The sequence below is a fragment of the Cavia porcellus genome, unplaced genomic scaffold (assembly GCF_034190915.1).
Source record: "Cavia porcellus strain 051 isolate PalLab524CR breed Dunkin Hartley unplaced genomic scaffold, mCavPor4.1 scaffold_5, whole genome shotgun sequence".
Classification (NCBI taxonomy): domain Eukaryota; kingdom Metazoa; phylum Chordata; class Mammalia; order Rodentia; family Caviidae; genus Cavia; species Cavia porcellus.
Window position 1 is genome coordinate 27,348,620 of NW_026947488.1, and position 12,518 is coordinate 27,361,137.

The window sequence follows — 12,518 nt, forward strand, 5'->3', positions numbered from 1 at the left end:
GAGATGTTCACAGGCAGGGGCTGGAGAGGGCACAAGAGAGAAGAGAGTGCTGCAGAGAGCAGGCTGCTGATCACATGGTCTTCCTGTAGGTTAGAAATACCTTCCAGAGATTCCTAGGAATACACATCGCCACTACTAACTCCTCTTTTCATGTACGCACACGCGTGCACGCACACACACACACACACACACATGCACACGCATGTGACTGGGGGAATGTTTCCATAATACAACATTCTACATCAGGCCCTGTGCTGAGTTACATCTTTGTAAAACTCATTCCCTGAGTTTCTTCTCTTCTACTATAGAAGGCAGCAAAGAAAATAGATGTTTTAACCATTGTTCTCACTTCCATTCTCTCTCTCCTTTCTGACTTGTTTCTAAATTAATTTATTACCTTTTGCAACCTTATACCACCTTAAAAACTAGAACAAAGCCGTCCTTTATGAGGAATTGCACAATACACATCTCTTCTCAAACAGACGGTCTCCTGTGAGTGAAAAACTCTGAACATAAAGCACTGGGTTACTGTCAAGTCCTCCAAGAGCCAGCCCCAGCCTAACGGGCAGAGGAGGGAGTGTAGAGGCACAAACTCCAAGGCAATGATTTGTTTCTTCTTTATTATTGGAAAAAGTGTCAATCAGTTGAGGAAACCATGTGCTGTGTAACTTTTCCAGAGCCTGTTCTGGGAGGTGGGAGGAACCCATTGTGTAAATAGTCATTATCTGAGAGTTCATCTTTGGGATTCTGGGTTGGAGGGAAGAATATAGGGACTTTACAAAGAGAACTTGAGGACTTCTATGAATAAAAAGTGATAAGAAGTGAAACCATGGACTTTTGATAAGTGATAGTTAGACTGATGTCTGGAACATTTCCTCCCTTATTCTCCACCCCCACCGCGGGATGGAGCGTATTTCCTCACCATTTAACCTTGAGTTTGGCTATGAGATTTCCTTTGGCCAATGGAATACACCAGACAGGAAGCAAAAGGGCCTGGATTACACTTGCATGGCTGGGCATGGTTTCTTGAGATTTCGTTATCTCCAAGAGCTAAACATGGTATGTCTAGTTAGCCACTTGTCCTGGGGGAGAAGTGGGGTAGACACAGAGTACAGCCTCTCAGCCAACTTGTGGATTGTAGCAGGGCAACTATGCTGATTGGGAAATCTGTGACACAAAACTAAATGATTATTGTTGCATGCCACAAAGAGACTGATTTTGATTATTACGTAGCATTACGATAGCAATAGCTTATCCATTAGTCTACTTTCCCTCAAATGTACACACTGGAAAAATCCAACAACATTTTGGATGTTCTACTAAAAAAAGTTGAACTACTGAAGTCAGCCAACTGTTTATCTTTTAATGCATTATTATTAAAGTGGAATCAAGATGAACCTGTAATACATCACCACATCACTTTACTGATCTTTTGCTTTCAAGAGTGGGGGAAAGTGGTGGAGATTCAGCTCTGGGACCTCCCAGCCTATCTGATCTGGACAGTGGGGCTTGTGATGGGCCTTGAACATCTCTGTGTGTTCTTGTTGAGTATCCAAGAAGGCAAGGCCCTGACTGCCCTTGAGCCAAGCCAGTCACTAGAGTGTGTTTGCAGCAAGCAATCTTGAGGGATGAAGTTGCATCTTTTCTGCAGACAGCAGGCTTGGTGCTTATTGCAAAGCAGTGACTGGATGCATTGTGCATGCAGACTCAGCTGTATCAACCTCCATGGGGCTCAGGCGCACCAGTGTGCACCTGAACTCTGCCTATTCTTTCCCTATGAGGAATATAGTTCCTTACTTCTCACCCAGGGCAAGATACATCCAGGAAACAGTCTAAATGATGAACTTGCAACTAGTGCAAAAATCTCAGATCCTTCACAGTTCCTGACACAAGTCATCTCCCATGAATGCTAATTGTCCTGTGCATTATACAGGAATGAAGTTCCTGAATATCTTTAGAGAAAAGAGAGTTTTTCTGAGAGGGGTGATGCATATCTATGACTCCAGAACTCAGAGGCTGAAGCAGGAGGATTGCTGTGACTTCTGGGCCAGTCTGGGCTACCCAGTGAGTTCCCAGCCAGAACTATATAGTGAGATTCTATTTTGAAAAAGAGTGCAGGCAGGAGGGGCAGTTCTGGGGCAACATGCAGAGATAACCTGGAAAAGGGAACCATATACTTTCTCAAATATAAAAATTAGGAAACACCTTTGTGATCAGGAGAAAAATTTATAAAGTAATTTTATAAAGTAATTCCTTAAAGGAGATATATAGTAATTTTATAAAGTAATTCCTTAAAGGAGATATATCTTCAATGAGTCACCAAAATGATTTTAGTTGATTTAAAGAAATGGGGAAAAAGCAAAAACAAAACAAAAAATAAACAAAGAAAAAAAGATCAGGGATTTAGCTCAGTGGCACAGCACCTGCTTGGCAACCATGAGGTCATGAGTTCGATCCCCATTACCAAAAAAAAAAAAAAAAAAGGCGGGAGGAGGAAATATTTTTTAAAATTTAATAGCAATTGTTTCTAATATATGTTATAAAACACTTTGAAATTTATTTATTTATTTATTTATTTATTTATTTATTGAGACAGAGTCTTATTATAATGCGCAGGCTAGCTCTGAACTATTTGGTAGAAGAGATCCTTCTGCCTCAGCCTCCTGAATTACACATACTAATTTGGCTATCCAAAGGTTTTTCTCTTTAAGAGAATATTTAAATGAAAAAAAGTAAATTTAAAATATAAATAAAACTACAGGTGTATATAAATTAGGCTTTGATTAACTGCAATGGGGGAGGTGCTTTGTAAATGACCCCAGTCATAAGAACTGAATGTAATAATCTCAATAACAAAAAGACTGGATGTCCCAGTTATCTATTGTTGCATAACAAAGCATCCCATTCATTATATAAATCAAAAACAACTGTATTCTGCTGGCAGACACTGAGGACTAGAAATTCAGACAAGGCACACTGAGGATGACTTATTTCTGTTTAGTGAGGTTCAGGATCTTTTCAAGGGAGACTCAAACGACTGAGGGCTGGAATCACCTGAAGATCTGCTCCTTTTATGTCTGGTGCATAGACTGGTGGATTCAGGGGGACCCCAGCATCTACCCAAGGCTTCTCCTGTGACTTTGGTTTCCTCCTCACATGACACCCACAGGGTAGTCCAGCCTCTTACACAGTGGCTCAGGGCTCCAGGAGCAAATATTGCAGTGTCTGGCAGCAACCACATAACCTTTTTGTGACACAGTCTCTGAAAACATACTGTATCACTTCTGCTGTATTACATTGTTTAAAACAATCAGAAGCCTACCCAGATTTAAAAGAACTATCACCTTTCTATGGGAAGTACAGTCATCCCTTGGTGCCCATGGAGAATACCAAAATATGCACATGCTCAAGTTTCTTATCTAACAGTGTCTTACAGAACTTTTGCACAGTATTCATATACTTTAAATCACCTCTAGCTTATTTACAATATCTAACACAAGGTATGTAAATAATAGTATTGTTTAGGGGATAGTAATAAGGGGGAAAGTCTGCACATGTTCCACATAAATACATTTTTTCTCCCGAGTCTTTGATCCATAGTTGTTTGGACCCATGAATGTGTGTTACATGGACACAGAAGACCAACTGTTTATCACTGAATTTACAGGGCTAGCACAGAGTCAAGTTTCCAAATGACCTGCAGCTTGTGGCTTTACATATACCATTTGAAAAAGAAACTAGAGATTTCTATACTTAAGATGCTGTCTGACACTAACTCTGAAGTGTTCAGAAAATTGCCTGTTAGGGTTACTTGATCCTTCCAGATTTTTTCCTATACTTACACCAAATATATAGTTATTTAAGTATCACTGCACATAGATGAAATAGTGTACAATTTTATAACTTTAAAAAACTAGAGTGTGGATGGCTTTCATACCTGTCTATAAAAATCTCTTTAAAAGTCTTTTCATGTCAAGGATGGCAGTGCATACCTGTAAACCCAGTATTCCAGGAGGCTGGGGCAGGAGATCTTAAATTCAATTCCCCCTTGGGAAATTAGCAAGACCCTCTTACAAAGTTTAAAAAATTTTTAAAAGGCCTGAAGGTGTAGCTCAGTAGTAGAGTGCCCTTAGGTTCAATCCTCAGTACTTAAGAAAGTAATTATTGTACAAAATTTCAAGTATATACAAAAATGAGCCCAACACCCAACTTTAGTGATTAACAGCCTAAGGTCAGTCTGACTTCATCTCTATACACACACATTTCCTTTTCTCCCATATTATTTTAAAGCAAATCTCACACATCATATAATTTCATTCATAAACATTTCAGTATAAACATTGGAATTGCCTCCCTCCCTCCCTCTGTCCCTCTCTCCCTTTCTCTTTCCCTCCCTCCCTCTCTTAGTGATAGGAGCAGTGTCTGGTTGCTATCAAGAAACAGCAACATCATAGACACAGACCACATAGAAAATAAACATTGGTCATAGCCACAACTTCTAGAGATAAAAGTTATTAACACATTTCTAGTGACTATCCCTCTAGATCTCGCTTTATGCATGTGCTAGCATGTATTGATATTTTTCAAAATAAAAATAGGTACCTTGTTTTGCAATAGGAATATTGTATTTATCAATGTGTCTTAGATGTTGTCTATCACAGTAAAGGCTCTGATTATTTCGGAGACTGGAAAGGCGGAGGGTGTGTTCTGGGGTGAGGAGTCACAGTGCTTACTTAGGAAAAACAGCATCCTCACCTTTCCACCCCACCCCACCCCACTCCTGCAGTGAGATTTTTTAGTTAAATTAGTTCAGCTCAGAGTGCACAAATTATGCCTGGGTTTTGAGGGGCATTTCTGGCTGTCTGAGGAATAGCAGAGAAGGTAGCAGAGGAAGGCAGGCCCTTTACCATACAGGCTGATACACAGTCCCTGCAAATAAACCCGGACTAAGATTCTGGATACCTAAGCTGCTTACTTATTTATTTTTGGTACCACGAAGCAAACTCACGACCTTGTGCTTGCCAGGCAGACGCTGTGTCACTAAGCTGTATCTCCAGCCACAGTTAAGCTTCTCGTTATGGTTTACATCTAGCTCTCCCCCTAAAGCCTCATGAAATCAAAAGCAAGACCTTCAGAAGGTGATTTGATTACAGGGGCCTTACACTTGACTTGCTGTAAAGAGGTGAAGCCTGGTCAGAAGAAGCAGGTCGCTGTGTGACCTGGAAGTGTTTAACTCCCTTCCTGGCTCCTGTCTTGACTCTGTCTGCTTCTCTCTGATGCCATAGTGAGCAGCTCTGCTCTGTAGCAGACCTTCCCACTAGGCCCTTTTTGCCCCGGAGCCAGCTGGCTAGAACTAAAACCTTTACAACCTGCGAGCCAAAATAAGCTTCTCCTCCTTTAAACTGTGAGTGTTGGGTATTGTGTCTTAGTTGGGAGAATGGTGATTAAAACATTTCTTTTCTTGACTCTGTCCTTTGTGTGCTTTATTACCATTAATTTGTTGAGACCTTTCTTTTCCAAATAGATTACAAGGATAGAGAACCCAGTGCTTTCTCTCTGCTCTCTCTCTCTGTTGTGCTGGAGATCAAGTTCACATTTGCCAGGGATCTTTCTTTAAAATGTATTTTTATTAATTCTGATTAATTTTACACGTTGTTGGGTTTCGATGTGGAGTTTGCATACACACAAAAGTTGAATTTTGATCATAGCCACCTCCCCATTACCCTCTGTGCCAGGCATCTCCCCCCCCCCCCCCGTACCAGAGATCAAACTCACACCCTTGCACTTGCCAGGCAGTGCTTACTCCTCTGAGCTACATCCCCAGCCAGGCACCTTATTAATGGGTCATCTTATTAGGCATTATTTTGGAAAAGAAAAAAGAAATATATCACTATTTAGAAAAAAGGCATATGTAATTAGATATATGAATTGAGAAACTGTTGCAAACAGTAGAAGAATTCCATGGAATAACATAGTAAAAGATTAACAAACATCAACTACTGTCATATAAGCCAACAACAGTCAGTTAAAAAACATAATGCAAGAAAATATACTATTTACAATAGCAATGTAAAATACACAAAATATTCAAGTTGTAAAGAAATTTAAATATTTCTCTACCAAATATTTAGGAATAAAGGTACCAGATCAAGAAAATCTTGCCAGTCATGGTGATATAAGCTTGAAATTCCAAATTCTAGGGAGGCTAAGGCAGGAGGACTGCAAAGTTTGAAACCAGGCTGGGCAGCTGAACAAGACGTTGCCTCAAAACAAAGAAAAACCTCTGAGGATGTAGTTCAGTGCAAAGGCCTTAGGTCAGTCCCTAGTACTGCAAACAAACAAATGGGAAAATTAAAATAAAGAAAAAAGAAAATATTAAAATTCTACCAAAGGGGATAAAAGATTTGAACAAATAGCCATGTTCTTGGATAAGATGACTGAATAATGTGAAAATGTCGTTTTCCCCCTAGATTTATATTTATATTTAACCTTGTGGCAATATGTTTTTGAAACAGTTTCCCAATGTAGCTCAGGCAGGCCTTGAACTTGCTATATGGCCCAGACTGGTCTTGAACTTGGAGTGATCCTGCCTCATCTTCCACGGTGCTGGCATTACGGGCATGTGCCACCATGCCTGGCTACAAACATGTGTTATTTTTTGTTTGTTTGTTTTGTCTTTTTGAGACAAGGTTTCATTAAGCAGTTCAGACTGGCCCTGTACTCACTTGTGGCCCAAACTGTCCTTGAACTCACAGCAATCCTCCAGCCTCAGCCTCCTGAGTGTAGGCATGTGCCACCACACCCAACTCATTTGGTTTTAATTAAACAAGTCTGTATTAAATTTTATAAGAAACATAAATAAACAAGAAGAAGAATGAAAAAGGATTAGCCCTATTAAACATTTAAACTTGGGGCTGGGAATTTAGCTCAGTGGCATAAGCGCCTGCCTTGCAAGTGTGTGGTCGTGAGTTCGATCCCTGACACCGATAAAAAAGAAAAAGACAAAAACAAAAGTTTAAATTTATTGTGGGACTATAATAATTAAAACATGAGTAATTAAAATATGAGTAGATGGAAGACTAAATAGGCTAGAAAGCCAGAATATACTCAAAATATATGCAGAATATAAGATAGAATATTCAAAGAAAATCAGTGGAACAATTGGGTAGCACTAAGGCCAAAGCAAGTTAGATCCATCCCACACTCTCTTCACCAGGATAATTTCTACCTGAATTAAATATGTAAATAAGAAAATAAAGTCAGTAAGAGGAAACATGGGGCAAATCCTTTATTTTCAGGGCATGGGAAATGCCAGGTTATAACTTGAAATTCAAATACATTTGAGTAGAAATAAAAATTAAAAATTAAAAATTGCAAAGCAAAAATACCAAGAACAAATCTAAAAAACAAACAAAACCTGTGTTGTACATGCCTATAAATGACTGCACTCTAAGAGGCTGAGGCAATAGGATCACAAATTTTAGCCCAGCCTGGGTAACTTAGTGAGACCCTGTCTCAAAATAAAATATAATACAGATTGGGAATGTAGTTTAGCGCAAGAGCTGTGGGTTAACTCCTCAGTACTACAAAAATAAATAAATAAATAAAAACCGCCAGAAATTTCACTCAACTCATGTTGTAGACAAATAGCTAATTGCCTATGTAAAAAGCTCCAAGAATTCAAAAGGAAAAACACAACCTGACTTAAAATAAGCAAGGGATAAAAACAAGTGAGTCACAAAAAAGAAAGAGGAGAGATTCTCAATATGACTGATAACAAGGAAAATGCAAACTAACACACTGCCCTATCACTTTTTGTTCAGATTGGGCAAAATTCCTAACCTTACATTCTGTTAGGAAGGCCAAGCAGTGTCTCACGTCTCAGGTGAAGAGAAGGAAGAACATGGAAATGAAGGGGAATTTGAAATCCTCAAAATTTAAAATGCCTATGACCTAGCAGCAATACTCACCATTCAGTGTGAAATGAGGGACATATCACTATGGCATTGTTCATAATGGCAAATGATTAGAAATAACCTAAGGGCTCATCTGACAATGATTAAATACATTGTGGTATATTCATATGATGGCGCACAGGCATAAAAAGAATGAATGGGAGCTGGGTTTGGTGGGCACACCGATAACTTTAACTTCTCAGATGGCTGAGACAGGAGGATCTCAAGTTCAGTGTCAGCCTGGGCAATTTAACAAGACCCTGTATCAAAATAAAAATACAAAAAGGGCTCAGTGGTAGTGAACTTGCCTAGCATAAAGTCCTGGTTTCATATATATATGAAGAGACAGAGAGAGAGAGAGAGAGAGAGAGAGAGAGAGAGAGAGAGAGAGACTGAGAGAGAGACTGAGAGAGAGAGGTCAGAGAGACAGAGATAGAATAGAAGAGAATGAATGAGACTCCCAGTTTTATTAAAATAGAGAAGCTCCATTTCTCTTAGAACCTCACTGGCAACTGAAAGGCCATAGAAAATCTGAAGGACAGAAAAGAAAAGGGATCCTACACACCAATAATTCTCGTGTACTTAGATGTAAAATTTCTCAACAAAATATTACAAATCAAGGCCAGCAGCATATAAGAATTATACACCATGACCAAGTGGGATTCATTTCAGGTATATAAAAGGTGGTTTAACACCTTTTATATCAGTGTAATCAGTGTAATCTGTCACATCAGTATGAGGCAGGAGGTAGCTAAGGAATAGCCAGGGAGAGGAGTGAAGAGCCACCTTCTGAGTTAAACATTAACCCAGCAACAGTGTATTTCTAAATACAATGAGAGAAAGTAGCCTGGTAACCCAGCTCAGAAACAAGTCTCCATGCAAGCCCCAGTGGTCTTCAGCAACCTATGGCTGGACCTCAGCCTTAACATGTCCTTGACTGTGCAGTTCTGATCCTGCCCTCTGCACGTGCTCTAATAATTCCAGGGGAAGCTGGGCATGGTGGCACACACCTGCAATGCCAGCACTCGGAAGGCTGAGGCAAGAGGATCGCTGAAAGTTCGAGACCAGCCTGGGTTACAAAGTGAGCTCAAGGCCAGACTGAACTGCATAGGGAGACTCTCTCTCAAACAATAACAACAACAATAATAATAATTCCAAGGGAATTGGAATTATCAAAATTTAAAATGCCTGTGCTTTTTGGGTGCGCATGGTAGCACGTGCCTTTAATTCCAGCACTCACCAGACTGAGGCAGAAAGATTGCATGACAGTTCTCGAGGGCCATAAAAGGTCAAAAGCTGCACTATCCAGTTCAGGAGCAGAGCCAAGCTGTTTACTGACAAGAGTCAAACCTCAGAACAACCCATCAATCCTGTCCCAAACTCTAATGTTTAAAACTCTGTGAAAAGAAAAACTTTTGATGATCTAGTGTTAAAGCAGAATTCTTAGACTTAACCCCAAAACTAGGGCCAATAAAGCTAAACTTGGTAACCTGAGTTTTATTAAAATTAAAAATATTTTCTTTGTAAAAGACCCTGTTAAGTGACAGACTAGGAAAAAATCTTTGTAATCCACACTTCTTAAAGACTGATGTAGAGTATACAGAGAACATTAAAACTCTATACTTAAAAGTTACCTAGAAAATAGGCAGAATGCAAAAATAAACTGGATACGGTGGCATATGCCTGTAATCTCAGCACTTGCGAGGCTGAGGCAGGAGGATCACTGTGAATTCCAGGCCGCCGTGGTTACCATGAGTTCAACACCAGTCTGAAAGTCTGAACTGCATAACAAGACTTTGTCTCAAGAAGAAAAAGAAAGAAAGAAAAAGAACAGATATTTTCAACAAAGCAGATAAGGTGCATAAACATATGAAAAGATATTCAATAGCATTAGGCATTAGGGAGCTACAGATCAAGGCCTTGATGAGATGCCATTATGTACCTATCACACTGACTAAAACAGCTGGAGATGCCCCTGTAAATCTACTTGAGAAACTAAGGCAGGATGATCACACATGCATGTCCAACCTGGGAAACTTAGTGAGTTTCAAAATAAAATAAAAAGGGCCCCGTATGTAGTTCAGTGTTAACCCCCACCCACCCTGTTCAGTTCCCAAAACCACCCCCACCAAAAAATGCCAACACAGAAAATAATGGCAACAGCAAATGCTGGTGAGCATGCAACCCAGGGGCTCCCTCTTGGGCATTTGTCCTAGAGAGATGCAACATGCTCACATGAAACTCTGGACACGTGTGCTCACAACAGTTTCATTTACAGTGGCCCAAACCTTGAAGCATCCCACCAGACCTCCAGGGGTGAGTTGTTCACGGGAGACGCACATTGCAGGGGAGGGCACAGTTATCACAAAGTAAAAGTTGTATGCAGGAGAGAGAGAATTAGGTTGCTGTCTGTACTGCTGTCAAAGGAGCTGTCAAATAAAAGGAAAAGAGGTTCCCAAGAGTGTAGAATATACACACAAAGAGAAGTCTGGAAGGATACGCTGTGGGGAGAGGCACATGCAGAAGACGGGTGGATGGGAGAGGGCTATACCTTTATACAGTGTTTGGAGAAATGAAAATATCCCCATTCTATATGGAGAGTCAATTGGAGGGACCAAGAATGGAGAGACGGGAAAGAGACATCATCTGGATATGGTGGCACACGCCTGTAATTTAGTAAGACTCTGTCTCAAAATTTAATAAAAAAGTTCTGGGGTTATAGCTCAGGGTGAGAACCATGGGTTCAATCTCTGGTAACTCAAGGTGTCAGGGCATCACAGCCACCCTGCTAGAGAACTGCAGAGCTCCACACTTTCCAGTACAGCCTAATTTGCCCGTGCAAACAAGTCACATGCCTCTCCCTGGCTTAGAATCTTTTTCACTTGTAGGATAAGGCCAGCAGCTCAGCATAGCACCGGAGACATTTCACAGTCTGGCCCCCAGCTGATCTTCCCAGGCTCATCTTTTATTTTCTCAACCATGATGCTTTCCTTTACTGAGCACTTCAAGTGTTGTTATTCCTCTGTGCCTTTATTTAGGCTGTTCCTGCTATTGGAATGCATTTTTTTTTTTTACAGCATCTCAGTATGTAGTAGTTCAGACTGTCTTTAAATTTGCTATATAGCACAGCCTGGCCTCAAATATAAGATCCGCTGTCTCAGCCTTCTGAACACTGGGATTTTAGGTATGTACCACCATGCCAGCCTGGAATACTTTTTCTGCAAACTTTACTCTTAAAATCTCAAACTTTCTAAGGCCAAATTCAAGGTTTTCTTCTTTCTTGGATCTGTCCATGACCAATCCATCTCTAAAAGTCCCAGACACAATTACTTGCTGTTAGGTTTTTCAAAACACTTTTTCTTGCTTGGCATGGTGGCAAATGCCTGTAATCCCAGCACTCTGGGAGGCTGAGGCAGGAGATATACAAGTTTGAGCCCAGCCTGGGCAACTTTTGAGACCCTATCTGAAAATAAAACTAAAAAGGACGAGGGGTGTAGCTTAAAGTGAAGGCCTGGGGTTCAATCCCTAGCAAGCAAAATCATTTTCACTAACTGCTAGTCTATTATTCACAACACGGTGCACAGTGTGTTCAGGTATTATTTTAATTAAATCATTATTAAATACAGACGCTCTTCAATTTATGAAGTTACAACCCAATGAATACACTGTAAAATCAGAGAGTCTAAATCATCTGTAATTATTGAGTGCTTATTTGTTTAATCGTCTTCCCTCCTGCTAGATTGCCAGTTCCAGGTGGAGAAGTACAGTGCTCATGTCTGTCATACGACCTCACTGGTGGGGATGGTGTCCAGGATCCCAGAGCTGTGATAGCTTGGTTTGGTCTGGATTCATTTAGAGGCAGGGTTTAGCTATCTAGTTCAGGCTGGCATTGAACTCCTAGCAATCCTCCTGTCTCAGCCTCTCGAGCACTGGGATTATAGGCATGCACCACCCTGCCTGGCCAGAGCTCACTATTAAAGGACTATCTGAAAGGCCTGAGCCCCTAATATCTAATTTTGTGTTGCTATAACAAAATACCTGAGACCAGGTAATTTATAAAGAACAGAAAATAATTTCTCTGCAGTTCTCAGGCTGGAAAGTCCAAGATCAAAGTAGCAGGAGATTCGGTGTCTGGTGAGGGTTGCTGTCTGCCTCCTATATGATACCTTGTTGCCGTATCCTCTGATGGGATGGACGCTGTCCATGTGGCTCCACAAGCCCTTTTATAAGGCACTGGCCATTCATAAAATTGGAGCCTTCATAGCCTAGTCACGTCTTAAAGACTGGGTTAAAGGTCTCCCTGGGGTTGCAGCCCAACAGTTGTCAGGACATAAGCCCTTCTAGCATAAATAAGATGAGTCAGAGAGCCTAGAGCTGCAAGTCCAATAGAGGAGACCATTTATATTTAAATAAACTAAAACTACATTTATAATTCAGATCCTTCATCAAGTTAGCCATATTTCAAATGCCTAATAGCCATCAGTGGTATTTGCACACAATCAAAGATAAATTCAAGTCATTTGTAGGAAAATGGATACATCTTGAAATCATAATGTTAAGTGA